The sequence below is a fragment of the Schistocerca gregaria genome, chromosome 4 (assembly GCF_023897955.1).
Source record: "Schistocerca gregaria isolate iqSchGreg1 chromosome 4, iqSchGreg1.2, whole genome shotgun sequence".
Taxonomy (NCBI): Eukaryota; Metazoa; Arthropoda; class Insecta; order Orthoptera; family Acrididae; genus Schistocerca; species Schistocerca gregaria.
The window spans coordinates 723428929-723456042 of NC_064923.1; the positions used below are offsets into that span (position 1 = coordinate 723428929).

The 27114-nt window shown below is 44.7% G+C and overlaps 1 protein-coding gene and 2 non-coding genes across 8 annotated transcripts in view; 2 read left to right on the forward strand and 1 right to left on the reverse strand.

Moving 5' to 3' along the window:
* LOC126268155 (uncharacterized) overlaps positions 1 to 27114 on the forward strand; it is a 694665-nt gene that overhangs the window by 243347 nt on the left and 424204 nt on the right. The window lies entirely within an intron of this gene.
* Trnas-cga (transfer RNA serine (anticodon CGA)) lies at positions 3851 to 3925 on the reverse strand. The gene has a single exon. It is a non-coding gene; the product is annotated as a tRNA-Ser (tRNA).
* Trnas-cga (transfer RNA serine (anticodon CGA)) lies at positions 4070 to 4144 on the forward strand. The gene has a single exon. It is a non-coding gene; the product is annotated as a tRNA-Ser (tRNA).

The following is a 27114-nucleotide window of genomic DNA, read 5'->3' on the forward strand; positions in this document are numbered from 1 at the left end:
ATAACAAATTTTTACAGAAAATTTAGTTTCCTGGCTTTATTATTTGCAAAATTCTTTATGTCATAAACGGAAAGGAGATCCACCTAAACATGAAAGTCACAAGTGTTCAGAAACCGTCACTTAAATAAAAGGATGAGCTGCCCATGTTTATGTCTAAAGTAAAATTATTAAAACAGTAGTTTTGAGTGATATGGTCTTCAAGGAGATCCACCTAAACATGAAAGTCACAAGTGTTCAGAAACCGTCACTTAAATAAAAGGATGAGCTGCCCATGTTTATGTCTAAAGTAAAATTATTAAAATAGAAGTTTGAGTGATATGGTCTTCAATGTGAAGACTGCTTTGATGCAACTCTATCGTGTCCAAGCACCTTCATCTCATAATAACTACTGCATCCTACATCCTTCTGAATCTGCTTACTGTATGCGTCTTTTGGTCTTCATCTACAATTTTTACCCCCCCACCCCACCCCACCCCCTCCCCATACACACACACACACACACTTCGCTCCAGTAGTAAATAATGACCCTTTTAGTTAAGTTACGCCACAAATTTCTTTTCTTCGCAATTCTTTTCTGTACCTCCTCATTAGATACGTATCAATCCAAGTAATCAATCTTTAGTATTCTTCTACAGAACCATATTTCAAGAGCGTCTGTTCTCTTTTTGTCTGAACTGTTTATTGTCCACGATTCCGTACAAGGCAACAATCCAAATACCTACAAGGCAACAATCCAAATACTATCAGAAAAAACCTTCCTAACGAAAATTTATATTACAAGTTAACAAATTTCTGTTCTTCGGAGACGCTTTTCTTGCCATTGCCACTCTACATTTTTTTATCGTACCTGGTGTGGCCATCATGAGTGTTTTTTGCCCAATTTTTTTTATAAACTCATCTACTGCTTTTTAGTATTTCGTCTGATCTAATCCCTCAGCATAGCCTTATATATAATTCGACTACACTCCGCTTGCCTTGTTTTGCTTTTGCTTTTGTTAATGTTCACCTTACACCTTCCTTTCAAGATAGGGCCATTCTGATCAACTGCTCTTCCAAGTCCTTAGTTCTGAGTACAAATGAATGAACCTTAGTGATGTCCCATGCGCTCAGCCTTCGGCGCTCCCTGGAACCGGCGCCCGGTCCGTCTGGTTTTGATGTGTCTGTAGTAAAAAAACAGAACACTTTCTACATCCTGCATTATAATTGTTAGCGGAGTTCTATTAGGAATACTAAAATTTATTTACTGAATCTTCTCAAGCTTTAATAATAATCAATTTGCTTCGAACTGTCAGTTTTCATACGTTTTGTTAGTTTTTCAGCCTGCTGTTAGAATCGTACGCCTTTGGGCCCAAGTTGCATATCGTGAAGTATTGTGCCGTGTTGCGCCTCCCTTCTCGAAGGATACTGTGATGTGCCCAGCTCGCAATAGGCCTGGTGTGTGTAGACAGATCCTTGTTACAAAGGAAAGCTGGCCGGTGTGTCTGTGGCGTGCTGCGCTGCGCATTGTATAAGACCAGACTTTGTCATGTAGAACAAGAAGGCCCGCTCCTATTTTTATTGCACGGCATTGCTCACGCAATGTTGCGCAACGCTGCACCTTATTCACGCGGCCTCTGTTGGCGGTGGGCAGTCCATCAGCGCCAAGTCAAAGAGAAAACTGGTCGTAGCCTTCTTGGCGAATCCCACTCTCTTGGTACTACGTGGTGAACAGGGATGTTCTTCTCTGCGCGCTTATTGCTGTTAGTTTAATGCACAGACATGGACCGAACCAATTAGCGCAAAGCTGAAGACTCGTAGCTCACTGTGGGAGGAGCGGTTAAACTGTCGTCAAACTGCGCCAATTTTGGTTTTCCGTGGTTTGCGTAAAGGAATGGCAGGATGGTATCTTCGGCAAGATATGACTAACTCGTGGCGAAGGATTATGACAGGTACCACTGCAGTTTCCCGTCCTTCCTTTTCCATCTTTTACCTGTTCCATACGCGTATGGTACGCATGAAGGATGACTGAGGACTACCGATAAACCTCCCAAGGATGTCAAATTTACTTCTTTTTGCAGTTGTCTCTGCAATCTAATCTCATCGTAGGACTGAAGAAGCTTGTATCAGAGGGGAGACAATTGGTTGGAGATGGTAAACAACAAACTGCGGTCAGTCACATCGGCCACCCAGGTGTGGCGAGATTCATTGCAGCCAAACCTAGGGGAAGATGTGACACTTGACACAGAGTTTCCTCCTCTGTCGAGATGACACTCCAGTAAGTGAAGTTTGTGAACTAACACTTTTAGTACAACATATTTTAGCCATGTGTGTTTTATGTGCTGAGACATAAGGGCAACCCTCAGATAGGCTGGACATATCTCCCCCTCCCTGTCCGAAAACAACATAATAACACAGACTGTAAAAGTTTGTGAAATTTCGAGCCTTCTTCTTCAGCTCTTGGGGCGGGGATGTCAGTTATCTCTCAGTACATGGTTATGTCGTGGTTTCTCGTTAAGTGTTCAGTTACTCACATAAAACAGGCAGTGTGTCATAAGGATGTTTTTCTATAACAATTGCTGGATTTTACCACATGCCAAAGTAACTAGTCAATTGATTTTATCAATGACAAACCACTTAATTGTCTCCACATAGACCGACATTGTGTATAAAACTGCTAACATGCCTTCCTGGGGAATCGTCACAGCAATTTCGCTTGTGAGAACAGACATCAATCAAATTACGAGATGTGTATTTTGTCTGATGAACAAGCTGTTGAGCGTTCTAAATCTAACATCATCATTTCGCGAGGTGTTGAGAAGAGGAAATAATACGCTACTCGACTCCCTTGGTGTATGTATAATCGGTATTTTAATAGTAAATGTCTATGAGATAAATCATTTCTCTTGGAGCATCCACCTCCGGATTTGGGTATTTCCGAGATGCTCTTCTTTGTTGTTCCCCATCTCCGTTAACTCCTTTTGGTAAAGTTCCAAAACTGGTGACCAATACTTCAGAGGCACTTTTTGTAAGCTCTCTCCTTGGTGGATGGGCTACATTTCCTAAAGTTCTTCCAGTGAATATTAGACTGCGACCTACCTTTGCTACAACTGGTTTTATGTCATTCCGACCTAAATCTAAGCGGATGCAAACGGCGTGATACGTAAAATTCTCAGTGCTTAAACTCCAGTCACGTAATCGGAATCTTTAAGGGATTTTCCGCTCTTTTCGAGCTATACGTTACGTTTATTTATAGTAAGGGTCAACTCGTAGTCCCTTCACCAATCATCGGTGCTTTACAGCTCGTCCTGTATTTCACTACAAATTTTTTGGTGTTGCAAATTCCATGTTTTTAATAGCAAATCCGCTAACAGCCTCGCCGAACTTCATTCGTTATCCATCAGTTAATTTATTTGTATATCGTGAAAAGTAATAGTCTTTAACACTTCCCTGTGTTACGCCCGAAATTCCTTTCACAGCGATGATTTCGCCCCTTTGAGAAAGAGCGGCTGAGTTCTGTCTGCTGAAGTTCTCAATCCAGTCATAAACTCGCGTTGTGATAAGTGTCAGTATGGGACTATATGGAACATCCTCCTAGTTAAGGAGCATGGCATCACTGTGGATGCTATTGCCTTCTGGGTTTATAGGCCAACAGACCAAGCTTAGCTAACATGAAGTTATCCGCTTTTCCAGCCGGAAAAGTTTCTCTGTGTCATTTCGACGAACTAATCCGCCGAGAAGAGAAGTCTATATTAGTTCAGCTCTCCGGTAATAACACCGAGACGCATGGAGCGAGATGAGTTTCACAAAATCACGTTTTGCGTTTTGTTGAATCGTACCAGAAGATTGTCACTTCCTGGCATATTAAAACTGTGTGCCCGACCGAGACTCGAACTCGGGACCTTTGCCTTTCGCGGGCAAGTGCTCTACCAACTGAGCTACCGAAGCACGACTCACGACCGGTACTCACAGCTTTACTTCTGCCAGTATCCGTCTCCTACCTTCCAAACTTTACAGAAGCTCTTCTGTAAAGTTTGGAAGGTAGGAGACGGATACTGGCAGAAGTAAAGCTGTGAGTACCGGTCGTGAGTCGTGCTTCGGTAGCTCAGTTGGTAGAGCACTTGCCCGCGAAAGGCAAAGGTCCCGAGTTCGAGTCTCGGTCGGGCACACAGTTTTAATCTGCCAGGAAGTTTCATATCAGCGCACACTCCGCTGCAGAGTGAAAATCTCATTCTGCAGAAGATTGTCGTTCTCAAAGAGGTTTGTAATGCACGAGCATAAAACGTGACCCGTAGTTGTACTGCATATCGATATAGTAGGTTAATGCACAACTTCGTGACGTTGTTCCGTTAGCTTAATAAACAAAAGGTACACATAACTCAGACTTTAGTCATCAATAATATACCATCCTTCATTATTTACAACTGTCTGCCAACGCTGGGGTAACTCCTCGATTCCGCGATTGTAGAAATCACGTGGTTTTGAGGCAATGATCCCGTCGAGCCATGACCGGAGCGCATTTTCATCCGGAAAGGGAGTTCCTTGAAGGATGTCTGGTAGAGAGCGGAAAAGGAGTAGACATGAGGGCTCAAGATCAGGTGAAAGCCAACGTCTGTTCAGCGTTTTTGTGACTAGCAAAATGCGGACGGGCGTGATAGTGGAGTAGCAACACTTCACGCAGTCTTCCCGGTCGTTGCCCTTGGATTGCGTCTGCAGCACTTCTCAGTTGTTGACAATAATTGACACTAGTGGGAAGCAATTCGTAGTACACCACATCGTCGATGTTCCACCAGATGCAAATCTTCTGTGGATGCGCGTAGGTCTTTGTAGGCGTAGTTGCTGCCTTGTTTTGGGTCAACCAGTAGTTTCTTTTCCTTATGTTACCATGAAGACACCATTTTCCGTCACCAGTTACGACACAGGATAGGAATGGTCGGTGTTGTTCACAAGCCAATTGATGACGAGCAAGCAGAGATGCACATATGACCACACACTGATTTGTGTCACTTTGGCTTAGAGCTTGCAATACCAGTACACCCGATTTTTGAACGTTCCCCATTGCATGGAAAAGTGGTACCGTGATGGAACGAACACAATTCATCACATTTGCCAGTTCTCGAGTACAATGATTTGGATCATTGTGGATTAGTGGGTTTAAATGATCTTCATCAATCCCCGAAGGTATCTCTAAACGTGGAGAGTAACTAATGTCAAAACGGTCCTCCCCAAAACGAGAAATCTTTTTATAGCCGTGCTTTGTCCAAAGACATTGTTCCCATTCTCGGCGCAAATGTTTCTTGCTGCCTCTAGTGCTGTCACCCTCAAAACAGGAGAATAAGTCGGAAACTCTCAGATTTCTCCGCTTGGCACTTCATTTTCAATGGTCCACAACTTTACTCACCATCTCCAAATGACTAAAATAACGGTACGGAAACTCAAATAGCAAGATTGAACTACAAATAAAAATGATAATCGATAAATAAATCCATGGCAACCGGAATACCAAGAATCAAAACCAGAACTTCACTTATGCAACAAACTAATATAAAGAATATAGTTACAGACGTCCATGCGATGACGTTTCTTATGAATGGGAGTGATCTGCACTTTATTTTCCATTTGTTTGGAACGCTTCATTGCTTAGGCCATCTACTATTAACTGCTGCTAGAAGGCAGCTAACAATATATCGCGAGGCACAGATCGTCGAATCGGCAAATACTACTTGTCTTCAAAGCTATTCCTTGTCATTGTTCCCATCGCGCGATTGCGTACATGATACGTCATGCAGAAAGTTCCTAGGTTGTCTTTACAGCTCCCTCAAAATACCACAGGAGTTACTCCTTGGTGTCTTAACACGTGTGCTACTTTATGTCATCCTGTATCATCGTCTTACCAATGCTTTCCATGAATTCCTCTCCTCGCCGTTTCTTCGGAGAATTCAGACGTCATCAGTGCATCTATTTTTCAGTGTCCTCTTAAATCACCACTTCTCCATCGCTTCGATTCCATTCTTCTTCGGTTTTCGCACATTTCATGATTCCTTTCCATGCAATGCTAAACTCCAGACTTAAGTTCTCGGAAATTAATTACTCAAATTAAGACGTACGTTTGATACTAGTACTTTTGACGAGAATACCCACTTTGCCTATAATATTTTACTTTTCATGTTCTCCTTGCTTCGTCCGTCATACACTCCTGGAAATAGAAAAAAGAACACATTGACACCGGTGTGCCAGACCCACCATACTTGCTCCGGACACTGCGAGAGGGCTGTACAAGCAATGATTACACGCACGGCACAGCGGACACACCAGGAACCGCGGTGTTGGCCGTCGAATGGCGCCAGCTGCGCAGCATTTGTGCACCGCCGCCGTCAGTGTCAGCCAGTTTGCCGTGGCATACGGAGCTCCATAGCAGTCTTTAACACTGGTAGCATGCCGCGACAGCGTGGACGTGAACCGTATGTGTAGTTGACGGACTTTGAGCGAGGGCGTATTGTGGGCATGCGGGAGGCAAATTAGGGACACTGTTGCTCTTGGGGTATCAGCGAGGACCATTCGGAACCGTCTCCATGAAGCTGGGCTACGGTCCAGCACACCGTTAGGCCGTCTTCCGCTCACGCCCCAACATCGTGCAGCCCGCCTCCAGTGGTGTCGCGACAGGCGTGAATGGAGGGACGAATGGAGACGTGTCGTCTTCAGCGATGAGAGTCGCTTCTGCCTTGGTGCCAATGATGGTCGTATGCGTGTTTGGCGCCGTGCAGGTGAGCGCCACAATCAGGACTGCATACGACCGAGGCACACAGGGCCAACACCCGGCATCATGGTGTGGGGAGCGATCTCCTACACTGGCCGTACACCTCTGGTGATCGTCGAAGGGACACTGAATAGTGCACGGTACATCCAAACCGTCATCGAACCCATCGTTCTACCATTCCTAGACCGGAAAGGGAACTTGCTGTTCCAACAGGACAATGCACGTCCGCATGTATCCCGTGCCACCCAACATGCTCTAGAAGGTGTAAGTCAACTACCCTGGCCAGCAAGATGTCCGGATCTGTCCCCCATTGAGCATGTTTGGGACTGGATGAAGCGTCGTCTTACGCGGTCTGCACGTCCAGCACGAACGCTGGTCCAACTGAGGCGCCAGGTGGAAATGGCATGGCAAGCCGTTCCACAGGACTACATCCAGCATCTCTACGATCGTCTCCATGGGAGAATAGCAGCCTGCATTGCTGCGAAAGGTGGATATACACTGTACTAGTGCCGACATTGTGCATGCTCTGTTGCCTGTGTCTATGTGCCTGTGGTTCTGTCAGTGTGATCATGTGATGTATCTGACCCCAGGAATGTGTCAATAAAGTTTCCCCTTCCTGGGACAATGAATTCACGGTGTTCTAATTTCAATTTCCAGGAGTGTATGTTATTTTACTTCAAAGGGAGTACAGTTCCTTCACATCGTGGTTCTCATTTACAGTACTGCAGTAGTTAAAATGCTTGCTATTGCGCAAGTGTGACAAGAGGCCGTATCTGTCCATCAGTTTCTAATTGGATGTACCGCCAGCCGCCGCAATCGTGCCTCTTCCGGATGACTGCTCATTACTGAGTCTGTCACTTCGTCCTCAAGGAGGTGGTTTTACATTCCAGCGCTTCCGCTTGCCCCAGCGGTAATTAAGCACCTCGTCTCCCCGGAGATTTGCCGTCACTCCGTGCCGCGGAAGTTAATTGCCGTCACTAACACTTGGCTGTTAATGAGTGAGGAAGCTGTTCCTCTTCGAACGGTTCCGTTTCCGCCACGCCTCTTCATCTGATGTGTATGTCTTTGTTGTAAAACTGAAGTGTTTGAAGCTACCGCATAGTTTCGAACCCTCATTTTCTGACTTGGCTACAGTTTTGTGAATTGCTTAAAAATAGAGCTGTTGTGTTAATGCCGACAGAAGTGGTGCAGTGGTAAGAGACTGGATTCTCGTTCAGGAAGACAGCGGTTCAAATCTTATGTACTTACAATTGGTTGTAAGACAATATTGTCTCGTCAATGGTCGTACTCCATCAACTGAAGGCAGTAAGCACCGTCACTGTCGTTCCGTCAACAAGTCACACAGTTCGAGCAAACTGTGTGGCAGGTGCATTATAGGCGCTTTTTATGATTGAACGACACTTGGGGCGTTAGTGTAATGAATCGCGCCTAACAGGTACCAGAAGAAGAGACAATATTGGCTTGAAATCTATTGTACGCACATGAGACAAACATAAGAATAGGTAAAAATACTGCTGTAGGGAAATAGAATGTCATTGAGATGAGTGCCGTAATCGTTGGTTTAAATAGTACCCGGACAATTTCCCTCCCAAATCCTAGCTTGAGTTCCGTTTCTGATGGACGTAAAACCCTGTCTTCCTCACTTCTTCTAATTAATGCCAAAAACATATATCTAATTCGTGTTAAAAAGCCATATAAACAGTCCCATTCCCGCCGCTGCACATTTGTGAAATGTCACAGATTCTGCATAGTTGCTTTGGCGGAAGTTTGGTTTTTCGTGATTTCCCTAAATCGCCCCAGGCAAATACAGGAATGGTTCCTTTGAAAGGGCACGGCCGATTTCCTTCCTCGTTCTTCCCTAATGCGATGAGACCTATGACCTCGCTGTTTGGTCTCTTTCCCGAAAACAACCCAACCCTACATACATACTCCACAAATCATCGTGCTGTGCGTGACTGACGGTACCTTGTGCTACAATTAGTCGTTTCCTTCACTGTTGCACTTCCAGATAGAGCTTGGGAAAAGCTAAAATCTGTATGCCTCCGTATGAGACCTAATCTCTCGTATCTTGTCGTTCGTGGTCCTTACGCGAAATGTATCGTTCCGTAGTCAGATTTAAATGCCGGTTCTCTAAATTTTCTCAATAGTGTTCATCGGAAAGAACGTTGCCTTCCCTCCAGGAATCCCCGTTTGAGTTCCTGAAGCATCTCCGTAACATTTGCGAAGGTGTTCGAACCTATCGGTAACAAGTCTAACAATCCACCTCTGATTCGCTTTGATGTCTTCCTTTAATCCGATCTGATGCGGATACCAAACACTCGAGCAGTACTCAAGAACGGGTTGCACAAGCATCCCATATGTGAACTCTTTTACAGATGAACCGCACTTTCCTAAAATTCACCCAATAAACTGAAGTCGACCAATCGCTTTCCCTACCACAATCCTCACATGCTCGTTCCATTTCATTTCTCTTCGCAACATTACGCCCAGATATTTAAACGCTGTGACTATCAAGCTTGACATTACTAAAGCTGTGTCCGAACAGTACAGGTTTGTTTTTCGTACTCATTCTCATTTAGAGCCAGCTGCTATTCATCACACCTCCTAGCTGTTTTGTTGGTTGGTTGTTTGATTCGGTGGAGGGTATCAAACAGCGAGGTCATCGGTCCAGTCGGTTTTGGGAAGGATGGGGAAGGAAGTCGGCCATGCTATTTCACAGGATTTATCCCGGCATTTACCTGGAGCGATTTGGGAAAATAACGGAAAACCTAATTTAAGATGGCCGGATACGGGTTGGAACCGCCGTCATCCCGAATGCGAGTCCAATGTACTAAGTTTGCTCGGTGCAATTTAGTGTAAGTTACCTTGTATCCTCCGGCAGTTATTGTTGCTTAAGAAGCCTTCGAGCCACTCACATCCGAGAACTGGGAACCTATTCCATATGCTCGTACCATAGTCAAAGAGTCTGCTGTGGGGTACCGTGTCAAATGCTTTTCGGGTAACTAGAAGCAGTGATCTGGCTGTAGCCCTTCATCAATGGTTCGTAGGATATCATGTGAGAAAAGAGCAAGCTGAGTTTCGCACGAGCTCTTCTTTCTAAAACCATACTGCTTCGTGGACAAAGGCTTTTCGGTCTCGAGGAAATTTATGGCATTCGAACTCGGAATATGAGGTAATTGAACCCAGCACATCGTCGTGTCACTGGTTAATGGTTTGTTCTGGAGTTTCCAGCCGAGCTGACGTTGCCATTTTTGTGGTTTCTATGACGGGCGTTAAAAATTCTTGGTTTTTGTTCCTCTTTTCAGTTCAAATTGAAAATAAAGCCTGATAAGTAACTGTACAGATACCACATGTTTCGTATCCCTATAACTAATTTTAATTACAGGTATGACGTGAGTCGGCAGAGATAAGCAAGTTCCATGTCAGTGGAGTTAGACGGTATGAAATTTTTGTTTATGCATGGAAAGTCTGCAAAGGACGTTCATACTAACATTCGCCGAACACAGGGGAAGAAGAGTCCTTCCTAAAGTACCGTCAAAAACCTGTGTATGCCTTTTCATGGCTGGACATTTCACTCTTGAAGATAAGACTCACAGTGAGTGGCCCACAACATCGACAGACGCAACAAGAAGCGATTCTGTCAACACGTCGGTTCTTAAGCACTGACGTATATCCGTCAAAAATATAGGGGAGGAGGGGGACTGAATACCTCCTGGGACGGTCTTGGGTCAATTATTAACAATATTGCAAACATTAATTAGCAAGCTTCCAGAGAAGTGGGTTGCAGTACATCTACATATACACTCCTGGAAATGGAAATAAGAACACCGTGAATTCATTGTCCCAGGAAGGGGAAACTTTATTGACACATTCCTGGGGTCAGATACATCACATGATCGCACTGACAGAACCACAGGCACATAGACACAGGCAACAGAGCATGCACAATGTCGGCACTAGTACAGTGTATATCCACCTTCCGCAGCAATGCAGGCTGCTATTCTCCCATGGAGACGATCGTAGAGATGCTGGATGTAGTCCTGTGGAACGGCTTGCCATGCCATTTCCACCTGGCGCCTCAGTTGGACCAGCGTTCGTGCTGGACGTGCAGACCGCGTGAGACAACGCTTCATCCAGTCCCAAACATGCTCAATTGGGGACAGATCCGGAGATCTTGCTGGCCAGGGTAGTTGACTTACACCTTCTAGAGCACGTTGGGTAGCACGGGATACATGCGGACGTGCATTGTCCTGTTGGAACAGCAAGTTCCCTTGCCGGTCTAGGAATGGTAGAACGATGGGTTCGATGACGGTTTGGATGTACCATGCACTATTCAGTGTCCCCTCGACGATCACCAGAGGTGTACGGCCAGTGTAGAAGATCGCTCCCCACACCATGATGCCGGGTGTTGGCCCTGTGTGCCTCGGTCGTATGCAGTCCTGATTGTGGCGCTCACCTGCACGGCGCCAAACACGTATACGACCATCATTGGCACCAAGGCAGAAGCGACCCTCATCGCTGAAGACGACACGTCTCCATTCGTCCGTCCATTCACGCCTGTCGCGACACCACTGGAGGCGGGCTGCACGATGTTGGGGCGTGAGCGGAAGACGGCCTAACGGTGTGCGGGACCGTAGCCCAGCTTCATGGAGACGGTTGCGAATGGTCCTCGCCGATACCCCAGGAGCAACAGTGTCCCTAATTTGCTGGGAAGTGGCGGTGCGGTCCCCTACGGCACTGCGTAGGATCCTACGGTCTTGGCGTGCATCCGTGCGTCGCTGCGGTCCGGTCCCAGGTCGACGGGCACGTGCACCTACCGCCGACCACTGGCGACAACATCGATGTACTGTGGAGACCTCACGCCCCACGTGTTGAGCAATTCGGCGGTACGTCCACCCGGCCTCCCGCATGCCCACTATACGCCCTCGCTCAAAGTCCGTCAACTGCACATACGGTTCACGTCCACGCTGTCGCGGCATGCTACCAGTGTTAAAGACTGCGATGGAGCTCCGTATGCCACGGCCAACTGGCTGACACTGACGGCGGCGGTGCACAAATGCTGCGCAGCTAGCGCCATTCGACGGCCAACACCGCGGTTCCTGGTGTGTCCGCTGTGCCGTGCGTGTGATCATTGCTTGTACAGCCCTCTGGCAGTGTCCGGAGCAAGTATGGTGGGTCTGACACACCGGTGTCAATGTGTTCTGTTTTCCATTTCCAGGAGTGTATACCGCGCAAGGCACGATACCATGCATTGTGGAGAGTTCCTCGCACCACTACCAGTCGATAGATACCCTTTCCTGATCCTTTCACAAATGGAACGAGGGAAAACGGTGGTCTATATACCTCCGTACGAGCTCCACTTACTCTTGTCTCCGCGGTGCTTACATAAAATTTTACGTTAGAAACAGTGGAATGGTTCTGCAGCCAGCCGCAAATGCCGATTCTCTGAATTGTCTAAGCAGTGTTTTGCGAAAAGAACGTCATCTTCCTTCCAGGCATTCCCACTTCATTTTACGAAGCATCTCTGTAAAATTCGCGTGTTGGTCGAATTTGCAGGTAACAACTCTAGCACCACGCCTCTGAATTGTTCCACGTCTTCCTTTAATCTGACCTGTTGGGTATCCCAAACAATCGAACAGCACTCAAGAATGGGTCGCACTAATGTTCTATACGCGGTCACCCTTTAGATGAACCACAATTTTCTAAAATTCTGCCAAAAAACCGAAATTAAATCCTTATGTGCACGTTTCATTTCGTTTGCAACGTTACGCCTAGATACTTCATCGATGTGACTGTCAAGCACCAAACCATTGATATTACATTCGGACATTATCCGATTATTTTTCCTGCTCATCTGTAGTAACTTACATTTTTCACGATATATAGCTACCAGCCATTCATCACACCACATATAAATTATGTCTGAATTGTTCTATCAACTCAACGACACTTCCCTGTACACTACAGCGTCATCACTAGTCGCTGACTTCTGCTCACCCTACCCGTCAGATCGTTTGCACACAATTACAGAGAACGGTAGCAGTCCTATCACAGCTCCCTGTGGCCTTAACACCGAGAAAATCTTGCAGTTTTAAACCGAGTTATCGTGAAATACAACAGTGTTTGTTCTTTACGCCCGTTTGAACTTCCCAAACATGGATGAAATTCGATAATTTATCTGCAATAAGGAAGTCTGAACGAGTGCGAATTTGAAGGTACACGGGACAAGCAGCTTACAGGTGGTGACGGAAAGACTTAGACAAGACGCTAGTAGCTCTCAGGCGAGGTGAGGGACGTGCTAGAGCAAGAAGGCGGCAACGGGACGCGCGGCCGATGAACTCCGAGCGCCAGCGTCGGTGTCGGCGTCTACGTCTGGAGCCCCGCTGCCTCGCCTCGCCTCGCCTGCTTCCCTGTGTATGTGTGTGGAACGCCACCCGTTCGTTAGCCTCACACAGCACGCAGTCCGCCTCTTGATTTACTGACTCGCCTCTTACTACCGCCTATTGAAGTCGTGATCGTTACTAATGGCCGTAACCCGATCGCCGTAAACCCACTAAATTCTTACCTATGTTGTTGTGGTCTGTGGTCTGAAGATTGGTTTGGTGCAGCTTAACTTGTACAAGCTTCTTCAGATCTACATAATTACCAATTGAAACTTCATACCCGATTAGTGATACTTCAACAGAGATCACTTGCTGCAGTCGTTTTGTATAGAAACGGAGAGTCGTGTGCCAACAGAGCAGTAATTTCGGATCGAGAGAACACGTAAATTCCGCAGACGGATGCTAGCAGCGGAGCAGTTACCCCTGCTTACACTGAAAGCTCGTTTGTGTGGAACTTGCTAAACAGATTACGATCCGAAGTAGGAAGAGCCTAGGACAGTTAGAACAAATGAGGCTGTAATGTTATTGACACTGTTCAAATGCTTCTGATACTATGGGATTTAACTTCCGAGGTCATCAGTCCCCTAGAAATTAGAACTACTTAAATCTAACTAACCGAAGGACATCAGAAACATCCATGCCCGAGGCGGGATTCGAACCGTAGCGCTCGCGCGGTTCCAGACTGTAGCGCCTAGAACCGCTCGGTCACTCCGGCCGGCTATTGAGACTGTGAATGCGGGCAAGAGCAAACTACCAACCACAAGCTTAAATGCCTCCTGTGCCCAACATCTTGAAAATAGGATATCAATCATTCCAATGTGAGTGTCTCGGCCATTTTGAGATTCTGGGCAAATGTGAAGATACAACTTCAGCAATTGTTTTTGTTCTACCCAGTGTAATTGATGGATTTCCGGATGTGATTCCCAGTCTGTGCGTTGGTTTGTGTATTTGTGGGTTTTTGGCTCGAGGATAGTAATAAAAATTTCGGATGATCCCCGGGATAGTGTCATGGTCCTCAGTTCATGCTATACAAGAGTATTACGTAAGCCAGTAACCTCCAATCAACTAATGTTTGTACTGAAACATCAAGAGGGATGCTTGTTACTCAGACGAGCGGTCTCTACACGATACCAAACTTAGACAATTCAGCATAGCGTGAAGCCCTGTTGAGTGCAGTCCTAGCCTTTATCCGTCGAAGGTTGAAGATGAGATAGACGCGATTGGGTAGCGTTACCTCAGACAGCACCGTACATCACGTGATTGGAAGCAGAATATAAAAAGCTTCCCATTGCTACCATACAATGCGTCAGCTACTTTGGAATGGAAAATTTCCAAAAGCTTCGAAACATTTCTCCTCTCTATACTAACTTTTGGAATAGTAGCAGCAACTGTTACTGGAGTTTATTTAAAACTCAAGGTGAATGGGTTGTCGGTGATAAGCGTTATGTCCGCTACTGTGAGAGTCAGCACAAGGAAGGAGAGAAGTTGCGAAGGCCGGTGGCAGGAATCCAGAATGACCTGTTCACAACGCTTTCAGATTAACGGAACACTTTATTTCTATTAAAAAAAAAACGGTACGGTCGCAGGTTCCAATCCTGCCTCGGGCATGGGTGTGTGTGATGTCCTAAGTTTAGTTAGGTTTAAGTAGTTCTAAGTTCTAGGGGACTGATGACCTCAAATGGTAAGTCCCATAGTGCTCAGAGCCATTTGAACCATTTCTAAAAAGGAAAGAAACGTAACTCATTGTTATGAGGTGGCTTGACGTGTATCCTTTGCCTCCTGCAAGCAATTTCTTTTATACGCTATTACTACTCGCAGAACTTCCTATTACTCAGTACTGATTCTCTCGATGTCTGCGACCGAACTGGGGTCGTCCAGCGATGGGCGGCTGGTTAAGTCAGCGCTGACGGAGCGGTGAACTCTCGTCTTCCTGGAGGTGTGGCGGTGCCGCTCTTTCCATTGGAACGCGGGTCGGCGTCTTCTTGATGCCGTTTCGCGGCACTGCGCTGGCAGTTGTGCAATCGATGCTTTAGAACTGCTCTGTAAGATTCACTGGTGAGTCATTGTTATCCACAGTGAAAGAAAGGAAGGACCTGTTATAAGGGATCAATACAGGGCCAAATATCTCACGAAATAAGCGTGAAACGAAAAAACTGGAAAGAACGAAACTTGTCTAGCTTGAAGGGGGAAACTAGGTGGCGCTATGGTTGGCCTGCTATATGGGCGAACGGATATCAACTGCGTTTTAAAAAAATAGGAACCCCCTTTTTTTATTACATATTCGTATAGCATTTAAAGAAATATGAATGTTTTAGTTGGACCACTTTTTTCGCTTTGTGATAGATGGCGCTGTAATAGCCACAAACATATGGCTCACAATTTTAGACGAACAGTTGGTAACAGGTAGGTTTTTTAAATTAAAATACAAAACTTAAGTACGTTTGAACATTTTATTTAGGTTATTCCAATGTGATACATGTATCTTTGTGAACTTATCATTTCTGAGAACGCATGCCGTTACAGCGTGATTACCTGTAAATACCACATTAAAGCAATAAATGCTCAAAATGATGTCCATCAACCTCAATGCATTTGGCAATACGTGTAACGGCATTCCTCTCAACATCGAGTAGTTCGCACATGCATTGACAATGCGCTGACGCATGTTGTCGGGCGTCGTCGGTGGATCACTATAGCAAATATCCTTCACGTTTCCCCATAGAAAGAAATCCGAGGACGTCAGATCCGGTAAACGTGCGGGCCAATCCACCTGTCATGAAATATGCTGTTCAGTACCGCTTCCACCGCACGCTGTTCAGTACCGCTTCCACCGCACGCGAGCTATGTGCCCGACTTCCATCATGGCCGGCCGCGGTGACCGAGCGGGTGTAGGCGCTTCAGTCAGGAACCGCGTGACTGCTACGGTCGCAGGTTCGAATCCTGCCTCGGGCATGGGTGTGTGTGATGTCGTTAAGTTAGTTAGGTTTAAGTAGTTGTTAGTTCTAGGTGACTGATGACCTCAGATGTTAGGTCCCATAGTGCTCAGAGCCATTAGAACCATTTTGAACCACCCATCATGTTGGAAGTACATCGCCATTCTGTCACGCAGTGAAAAAACATCTGGTAGTAACATCGGTAGAACATTACGTAGGAAATCACCATACATTGCACCATTTAGATTGCCATCGATAAAATGGGGGCCAATTATCCTTCCTCCCATAATGCGCCGCACCACACATTAACCCGCACTTGTCGCAGCCAGAGTGGATTTTCCGTTGCCCAATAGTGCATATTATGCCGGTTTACGTTACCGCTGTTGGTGAATATGGCTTCGTCGCTAAATATAACGCGTGAAAAAAATCTGTCATCGTCCCGTAATTTCTCTTATGCCCAGTGGCAGAACCGTACACGACGTTCAAAGTCGTCGCCAAGCAATTCTTGTTGCATAGAAATATGGTACGGGTGCAATAGATGTTGATGTAGCATTCTGAACACCGACGTTTTTGAGATTCCCGATTCTCGTGCAATTTGTCTGCTACTGCGACAGCAGCTAAGGCACCTACTTGGGCATCATCATTTGTTGCAGGTCGTGGTTGACGTTTCACATGTGGCTAAACACTTTCTGTTTCCTTAAATAACCTAACTATCCGGCGAACGGTCCGGACACTTGGATGATGTCGTCCAGGATACCGAGCAGTATACATAGCATACGCCCGTTGGGCATTTTGATCACAATAGCCATGCATCAACACGATATCGACCTTTTCCGCAATTGGTAAATGGTCCATTTTAACACGGGTAATGCATCACGAAGCAAATATCGTCCGCACTGGCGGAATGTTACGTGATACCACGTACTTATACGTTTGTGAATATTACAGTGCATCTATCACAAAGCGAAAAAAGTGGCCCAACTAAAACATTCATATTTTTTTACGTACTACACAAATATGTAATAAATAATGAGGGTCCTATTTTTAAAAAAACGCAGTTAATATCCGTTTGACCTATGGCAGCGCCATCTAGCGGGCCAACCATAGCGCCTTTGGTTTCCCCCTTCAAGCTAGAAAAGTTTCGTTCTTCGTAGTTTTTTCGTTTGATGCTTATGTCGTGAGATATTTGGCCCAATTACTAGCAATGGGCCACCCTGTATACATTATGTATTGAGTAGCGATAAACTTATCATTAAAATTGGGGATCACGATGTAGACGAAGTGAAGGCATACAGCTAATACGGAAGCAAAAATAACGTATGACAGAAGAAGCGAGGACGACATAAAAAGCAGACTAGCACAGCTATAGAGGGCATTCGTTCTCAAAAGTAGTTTACCAGTACCAAACATCGGCCTCAATTTCAGGAATAAATTTCTGCGGATATACATTTGGAGGAAAGTACGGAAATGAATCATGGACTGCAGGGAGACCAGGAAAGTGGAGAACCGAAGCGGATGAGCTGTTGCCATAGAATGCTACTGAAAATAGGTGGAAGGGTAAGATGAGAAATCAGGTGGTTCTCTAGACAATCGGCGTGCAGATGAACATATGGAGAACACTGACGAGATGAAGAGTAGGATGATGGGACTGTTGATCAAGTATATGTTTATCAGGTGAGCTTAAGTTGCGTGATTATAGAACATCTGCCTCAGCAATTGAAAGGTCACTCAGTGGCGCTGACTTTCACGCCACGAACCGATTTCGATCCCCAGAACTGACAACAATTTTATTGTCAGAGGACTGGAAGAGGGCTCCATCAGCTTTGCAAGGATTGCTATGAAACTGCTTCATACAGAACTTGCGGCTTCAGTTGCAAAAGCCGACATTAACAACTGAACAACTTCTAGCCAGTCCATGCTACTTCGCTGTTTTTGCTACATCAACGAACGGAAAACGCTGGAAAACATTCGTGAAAACACTGCCTCCATTTCTATGTTCCCAAGATTTATGTGATAAGTGATTACTAAGCTGATAAGATAAACTAACAAGGAATGCAATTATAGCCTGCCCGAGATAAGATTTCAAAGCGGGCGTGCCGTGTCATTGGCAAGGACACTTCAAAATCAATACAATGATAAGCGATAATATCAGTTGTTCGTACACTGCCAGATGATGCAGCGTCGAAACGCTAGACTGTAACGATTGGATAGTGTTCGTTCGAATTTCGTTTGATCCAATCACATGTAGATTTTCTGCAGTATCTTTAGGTAGGCGATTATAAGGATGTTTCTGTACAAAGGCCTGCAGTTGTATGAAATCTGAGAAGTGTCTCGTAGGTATCTGATACGGAGTAAGTTTTCTGGAAAGTAGTTGCGTGGAAGAGGCGCGAACCACGTCGTTATTTGTGTTTAATGTGCTTTCATTGTCATGTTTCTCTTCCAGCGTTTTCTTTTTAAAGTAGCACCTATACGAAACAATCGTAACCAATTTCGTGATTCGATCCTGAGATGGAAACTTCTGGATAGGTGTTAATCTCGGGCATTCTGGTCATGTGAACACTGCACTAAAGTATTTCAAAGTAAAAATGAAACTCTGTTGTTTTTCTTTTCTGGGAGGAAGTACGTTTCATCTACACTTGATAGTTTTGTAAGTTGTAGATTATGGGGTTAAATCTCCATTTTGATCCAGTACCTTTTATCAATTATGCAGAATCTTACCCAGTTCTAAACTTTATGCGTGGTACAGATTCGAAACCGATTCATAATATCAATTGCACATTAAACTGTATATTTCCCCGCACCATACTGTACGAGTTTGTTCAGAGATCGTACTGATGTACGCAATAGCTTTCCTTTAGAATGTATGGCAGCTTTACTTTGTAGTGTGGAAACAATTAGAAGATTTAGGGTCAGTTTTAAAATGGGGGAGATGGACGGAGGACTAGTAAAGGTGCATGATTGTATCTGAAGTAAGGGAGTCAAAATGTATTTCTTGTTTGAAATAAATCAGCATTTGCAGAGCATTTCAGTCAAAAACGTTGCTAACTTACAGCTATGGTGGAAGAGCCTCTCATATTACTCGGTTTCTGAGTTCGAATTTTATCGTTTAAATCTGTTAAGCTTGGCATTTTATTTCCTTAATTATTTTATCCTGTAAAACTAATGTCGCGCCGGTCCCGAATCGAATCAGCTCGGCGGTTTAACGATGAGGACCGGCGTGCCGGCCAGACTGTGCAGTTTTTAGGCGGTTTTCCGCATCCCATTCTGTGGATACTGGGCTGATATCCACGTCCTCCCTCCGTTACACGATTCGCAAACATTTAGAAAACGTTAGCATTCACATAGGATAACACTAGACGCAAAAAGTTGGGGTGCACAAATAATACCACGTTGGAGGTGGGCTGTGGATGCATCCAATAATTAATATTGTAAGCGTCCTGGAAGTCTTTCGCTGTGGCATGCTTCAATAAAATCTTCTCGGTTTACAAGCCGCGTCATTTCGAATAAAAAATTCGAGCTTTCGATAGCTTCCTCCGCCATCGTCATCAGGAGTTGAAATCACTCGTCTGTCAGTGATATCAACTCCTGATGACGATGGCGGAAACATCTAACGAAAGTTCTAGTTTTTTTTTTTTTTTTTTTTTTTTATATATATATATAAATGTCGCGGCTTATAAACCCAAAACATTTTATTAATATGGTGCCGATGTAGTCGGGATAAATACATATGTCTGTATGTTTTGTGATCAGCGTTGTCCTTCCAGTCTCGACGTTGACACAGGATGCTAAAAAGATGTATGGGATGTCCCACCTAGGTACGGTGTAAATTGTAGGCGTCTTGTGTTTATGTTTTCGTTTTTGTGAGAATCTGCTGTGCTAACATTAAAACTTTATATACAAAGGGTGCTAGGAAAGTTTTGCAATAGAGCGCAACAATAAATCGCAGGAGACTGATTGTTTGCTGTGTTCTGAGAATACTTCACACTTGGATTGTAGCTCTTCAAAGTCTGTGGGCACATTCGTTCAATGGCGAGGTTAGTTTGAAGTGTTTGCTATGGCATCGTGACCACAGCATTTTTGCGGTACAGTTTCGCGCGTGGTTTAAACATAGATCAGTGCTTCGAAGAAATTACTCTTGCATTCTGTGATCTATGTCCTGTCCACATCATACAACTATATTCAGGTGGTACAGAGAATTGCAAAGAGGAAATTCTACGCTGGAGGACGGTGAGACGACAGAAAGGCCACGATCATCAGTTCCGGAGGAGAACATTGATGCTGTGTGGAAAATGCTAGACGAAGACAGGCGGGTGATCTATAAGCAGATAGAAGATACCTTAGGGCTAAGTGCACCAGCAATTTGTTCGGTTCTCCATGATCATTTCCAAGTAAAGACACTTTGTTGTCTCTTGGGTGCCGTATAGATTGACGGAAGTGCGCAGATGACACGACGTATGACTTGGTGCCAGGAAGAAGATGCTGTGATATACAAATGATTAGCTTTTCAGAGCATTCACAAAAGGTTGGCGCCGGTGACGACACCTACAACGTGCTGACATGAGGAACGTTTCCAACCTATTACTCATACACAAACAGCAGTTGACCGGCGTTGCCTGGTGCAACGTTGTTGTGATGCCTCGTGTAAGGAGGAGAAATGCGTACCATCACGTTTCCGAGTTTGATAAAGGTCCGATTGTAGCCTATCGCGATTTATTGTATCGCGACATTGCTGCTCGCGTTGTTCGAGATCCAGTGACTGTTACCAGAATATGGAATCGGTGGGTAGAGGAGGGTAATACGAAACGCCGTGCTGGATTCCGACGGCCTCCAAACTCTAGCAGTCGAGATGACAGGCATTTTATCCGCATGGATGTAACGGATCGTGCAGCCACGTCTCGATCCCTGAGTCAACAGATGGGGACGTTTGCAAAACAACCATCTGCACGAACAGTTCGACGACGTTTCCAGCAGCATGGACTATCAACTCGGAGACCATGGCTGCAGTTACCCTTGACATTGCATCACAGACAGGAGTGCCTGCGATGGTGTACTCAACGACGAACCTGGGTGCTCGAATAGCAAAACGTCATTTTGTTCGGATGAATCCAGATTCTGTTTACAGCATCATGATGGTCGCATCCGTGTTTGACGACATCGCGGTGAACGCACATTGGAAGCGTGTATTCATCATCGCCATACTGGCGTATCACCCGGCGTGATGGTATGGGGTGCCACTGCTTACACACCTTTGTCATCTCTTGTTCGTATTGACGGCACTTTGAACAGTGGACGTTACATTACAGATGTGTTACAATCCGTGGCTCTACCCTTCATTCTTTTCCTGCGAAACCCTACATTTCAGCAGGATAATGCACGACCGCATGTTGCAGGTCCTGTACGGGGATTTCTGGATACAGAAAATGGTCAACTGCTGCCCTGGCCAGCACATTCTCCAGATCTCTCACTAATTGAAAACGTCTGGTCAATGGTGGCCGAGCAACTGGCTCGTCACTATACGCCAGTCACTACTCTTGATGAATTGTGGTATCGTGTTGAAGCTGTACGGGCAGCTGTACCTGCACACGCCATCCAAGCTCTGTTTGACTCAATACCCAGGCGTTTCATGACTATATACACTTAATAGCGTTAATTCTATAGGACCTAAAGAAGCCTATTTCGACGTTAGTGCTTATTTTTGCCTATTTCGGCTTTAATATCCTAAAAAGTGCCTATTTCATCATATAAAACAGTGGCTCCAAGTTTTTCCACACTATACGACAGATGGAAAAAAATATTTTCTGCCCAGCGTGCAGCAAGGTGGCTAGTTGGTATGCGCTCATGCTTCGTATTTGCCTAACACTTTTGTCTTTTTTTTTTGTTTTTTTGTATCGCTATCCCTGTTAGTACCAAATACTCTTTATAGGTGTTTTATTATTCATATGTAAAAAATAGATCACGGATCTTTAGGTTAAAACCTATTTTTTACCTAAGCTCCAGTTTGCATATAAGTTGGTACTTATGCGTTTCATGGCTAACTAAACTGAATACCGTTAGTTCTATAGGAACTAAAATTGCGTATTTCGACATTGACGTCTAAGTACCTATTTTTTAAATCTGACATAGTTCTTGTGTTTTCAAAGATTAAACTTAGGGTTTTACGTGTCTTCGAAGGCGAAGGTCGTTAGAGACTATTTACAGTTCCTCTGCTTGCCTTACTACCAACAGCACTCGGCACGCTTGAATGGTCATCCATCCAAGTACGCGCCGAGCGCGACAGTGCTTTACTTCGGTGAGCGAATGGGAACCGGTCAAAGATTTGAGTCACACATTAGAATCGAACGTGGGAGTACTACATGTTATATTTGAAAACATTTTTCGTTCGGAGGATTCTGGCGAGCAGTGTATTTTTGCAAGGAAAAAAAAAAAAAAATGTTAATCGTAGACGCCCTCTATAACTAAGTTATTGCCCTTCGCGCATTTCTCGCTGCTGTCTAGAGGCAGCACTATCAAACTACTGTTTCGTGAAAGGTATTATACGTGAATTTTCCGGTTCGAAAAATAATTTGCCAGTAGTGAGATGTTTTCATCTGAAGCACCGGTAGATTTCCATTCGCTTGTTCATAAGGGGCGGCCACCTGCCAGCTGCCATGAGTCCAGCAACGAGTACGGTACTTCCCCTACCGCTCCCGTGCACCGCAGTAAAAGGGATAAAAAAGAACAGATCATTGTTCACTTTTTCCCAGCGAAAACAAATCAGTACATTGTGTAGCGACCGACGTGTTAAGTGTTACTGACGTTCTAAGTGCAAAATAAATTCCAGTTTCTGTGTGAGAATGTTACGCCAAACAGTTAGTTCAAAGTCTAGTGATATAAGGCAGTGGCTGCAAGATTTTCCGCATTATACAACAGATGGGAAAATTATTTTCTGCCAAGCATGCACAAAGGAGTTTAGTTGATGTTTTTCTTATACTTTTTATTTTCCTGTCACCTAGTATTCTTTTTTATCGCTATCCTTTAGTAATACGAAATACTCTTTACATGCGATTCTAAACTGCATTTCCCTTTTCTCTCGTATTAGGTTTCGAGTGTTAAGAAATCTCACTTAACTCAGCATGCAGATGGAATCGCACAAAAGCTAATGTTGAACGAAAGTCAAAATTGAAGCAAACTTAAAAAAAAAAAAAAAAAAAAAAAAAAAAAAAAAAAAAAAAAAAGTTCTGCAGTGATTTGTGTCATGCACTTGTGGCAGCAAACATCCCCTTTTGGAAACTAGAAAACCCTGTTTTCAGAGTTTTTCTTGAGAAGTACTGCCATCAGTCTATTCATGCAGAGTCAACTTTACGTAAGAATTATGTGGATTCAGCTTACAATGCTGCAGTGCACAGGATCCGAGGAGAATCTTGTATATGGTTTTCTGTGGATGAAACTACTGACAGTCTTGGCCGTTACATTGCAAAGCTGATTATTGGCAAGCTAGATCCAGATGCTCCATCCAGGGCACATTTGATTTACTCAAAACAGCTTTCAAAAACTAACCAACAAACAATAGCACAGTTTGTGAACAATGTTCTTAAGATACTATACCCAAACGGAGTGGATGAGAATAAGGTGCTTCTCGCCGTCACTGATGCTGCTGCATATATAACAGCAGCATTTCAACTATTAGAAGTATTCTACCCATTGATGCTGCACGTAAGTAAGGCAACCATTTCCTAAAGTAAATAAAGTAATATCTATGGCGAAGAAAATTTTTGTTAAGGCACCAACAAGAATACAGGCATTCAAAGAACAGCTTCCAGATGTCCCATTGCCGCCAGAGCTTGTTGTCACCCGCTGGGGCACGTGGCTGATAGCAGCAGAATACTATAGTGCGCATCTCTCAGCTCTCCAGAAGGTGGTTGAAAATATACCGGAGGATGCTGCATCCGTAACTGCAGCAATGGAGTTACTCAAAGATTCTTCTTTAAAACGGGACTTATCTTACATTAGGGCCCACTACACATTTATGGCTAGAATAATTTCACAAATAGAAGGCTCAGGGAGACCTATCTACGACAATATTTCTTTGCTTGAGGAAGTCAAAATGAAAATTAATGAAGCGCCAGGTGAAGTAGGGGAAAAAACACGGGCAAAAATGCAAACGGTTTTGCAGGAGAACACTGGCCTGAAGGAGTTGTGTGCAGCTGCCGACATACTTAGTGGAAAATCCAGCACATCTGACTGCAGCATTCCTGTCCAACATGTGCCGAAAATGAAGTACGCCCCTGTCACATTTGTTGATGTAGATCGTTTTTTTTTTTTCTTTTTCAGCGTATAGATTGATTCTGAATGAGATGCGCCACAGTTTTTCACTAGAAAACCTAGAAAAGACTTTGGTTATTTATTGTGAAGCCAACTATGGTCAGAATATTGAAAATACGAATGTATTAATTAAACCATTGCCACATCTTTTTTACAGAGATCTTTATCTTGCAGGAACTCAAAAATATTTGGAGTTATGTTCAACATTAATGTTGTAGATTGCTGTGCTCTGTAACTCTGTTAATATTTGTTCTCCTTGTTTTAATGACTAACAAGATGTTCATACTGTCAACACTGTGTATTTTAATTTATTTTTATTTTATCTGCATCATTTTTATTACAGCCTATTTTAGGTTTTATATAGCCTAAATGAACTACTGAAGGACCCTATTTTAGGTGCCTTAAACACACTTTTTTACGGCCTAAAAATACGTGGTCTAGTAATGACATGTCAGTTCTAGTATAATATATTTGTCAAATGAATACCCGTTTATCATCTGCATTTCTTCTTGGTGTAGCAATTTTAATGGCCATTAGTGTATGACATGGCGACTAACACCCAAAACAAAGTTTGGGTCGTTGAAAATGACGACACTCCCGTAGCTGTCAGAATATTCCTATCAGTAAAGAAGAATAGATAGCTGCTTTCCTCTTTTTTTTTCCTCCAAATAGAATGAAATTGGGGAGCGTATTGTTTTAGACAAAAAGAAGACAGTCACAGCTAAGTGATACACTGAGCACTGTTCAAAGTCGTCCAGTCTTTGAAGAATCTGCGACCGAAGTCAAGAATGGATACTTCGTTCCTCCAACACGACAGCGCTCCAGCTCACCACGCCAAAGCATGCACTGAATATTTCCTGGGTACAGGACTGAAACTTCTTGAGCACCCTCCTTGCAGTCCAGACCTTGCAACTTGTGCACTGTTTCCGCATATGAAAATGAAGCTTAAAGGAGTGCAGTTTTTTAACTGATGAGGACCTTCTGAGGGCTTGGGAGAACGAGTGTGCCTTACTCCCATCAGCAACCTGGGAGAACTGGTTTAGGGATTGGTTTCGGCGGATGGAGAGATGTATTCAATGTGGCGGAAATTACTTCGAAGAAATTAAATAAATAAAGCTTCATTGCAAAACTTTCCTAGTACCCTTTGTATTAGTACTATAGTATCCTCATATAAGCTTCACAAATAGCTTGATTTCAAGGCGACAGTAATTTGTATTAAAGGCTCTAACGAAACATATCTGTACACAATTACAGCGGCTCCTGATTTATGTAGGAGGCACCGCAACGCCTCCTGCAGATTGGCACTGCCACAGTTGCTGCGTGCCACGCACTGGCGTCTCCAGCTGCCTGAGCCACCACATCCCCTACAGCCACTGCGGTCTGCGCTTTCCGCGCGATTAAACCCCAGCCGCTTCGCTTGCTCGCAGCTGCCCTTAAAACGTTCGCCGTTCTCTGGACGGGGGGTCCCGCTCGCCTCTGGGAACTCCGCACGGTGCTATGCCGCCTTCCCCGCTGATGGGCCGCCCACGAGCAGGGGAATTCGTTACACCGCTGGGGTCGACCTTCCCAAAAGCCAAGGATTGAAGTGAAATGGCGTGTGTCGCGTAATGGCCTCACCGGAATTCCTAAGCAGTACTCAGTCCTGTGGGACCTGCCCCCGAACATCAAATGCGCATACTGTATTAATCAGAGCGAAGTACATGTACGAAACCTGACAAGTCTCTCTCTATCTCGTTGCGTTTTTCCCGTCGTAGGGAGTTCGCCTTTTTTCCCCCTCCTGTGACGGAATATTTTGTTTCGTGTTAACTTTGCGGTCGGATGCGCCTATCCTGTCACTAAAGTTGTGACTTAATCTGAAGGAGGAAAGTATGTGAATATTTGTAAACTCTGTTCTGTCTGCTTCGTATTTTAACTGTTTGTGTGTCGTATTTTCTTAGGCGAAGATAGGGGAGCAAACGAGCCTGGGAACCACCCAAAATCCTCTCTCAGGCTGGCGAGAGTACCGGGCTAGCGCTCGTTGATCCGGATTCGATCTGTGTCTGGCGCACCACCCTCTCTGTAAGGCAGCGCTTTGCGCTTCAGTTCATACGAACAATGTCAGAGTCTGCGCGTAGCTACAGGATGATTATAATTAAACTTGAGAGGGATAATTGAAACCCTCAGCTGCCGACAGGTATTGTTGACATACCTTGATGGGGACAGCTGAAATTGTGTTTCGAGAGCAGTTACTATCTTCATATATAGTTAAATGGCTACCCGGTCATTTACCTTTGTCTGTGCGAGTGCGCACAGGTTGCCTAAACTGTTACGGGAATTGTCAGCTTGGGTGAGCGCGAGTAACGAATGGATGGGCAAAGTATCTGTCAGGAACGTTACGCATGTAGATTGTGGACAGTTGGGAATGTGGGTCTCACGGGAAGCGTGCAAGGGTAAGTCCCTGCAGTCCCGCTATTCATCTGTGTCCTCGGTGGCTCAGATGGATAGAGCGTCTGCCATGTAATCAGGAGATCCCGGGTTCGAGTCCCGGTCCTGCACACATTTTGAGCTGTGCCCATCAAGATATGTCAACAATACCTGTCGGCAGCTGAGGGATTCAATTAATTATCACTTACTCTAGAGAAGGTGGACGGTCATAATGGTATCTGTTCTTTAGAGAACAGTTAATATCTTCATATAAAACTTGAGAGGGCTGTCATGAAAACAGAGTGATTTTACGACGATGAAACTGAGGGGGTAACATTATTCTGTTATTTGCGTACCATAT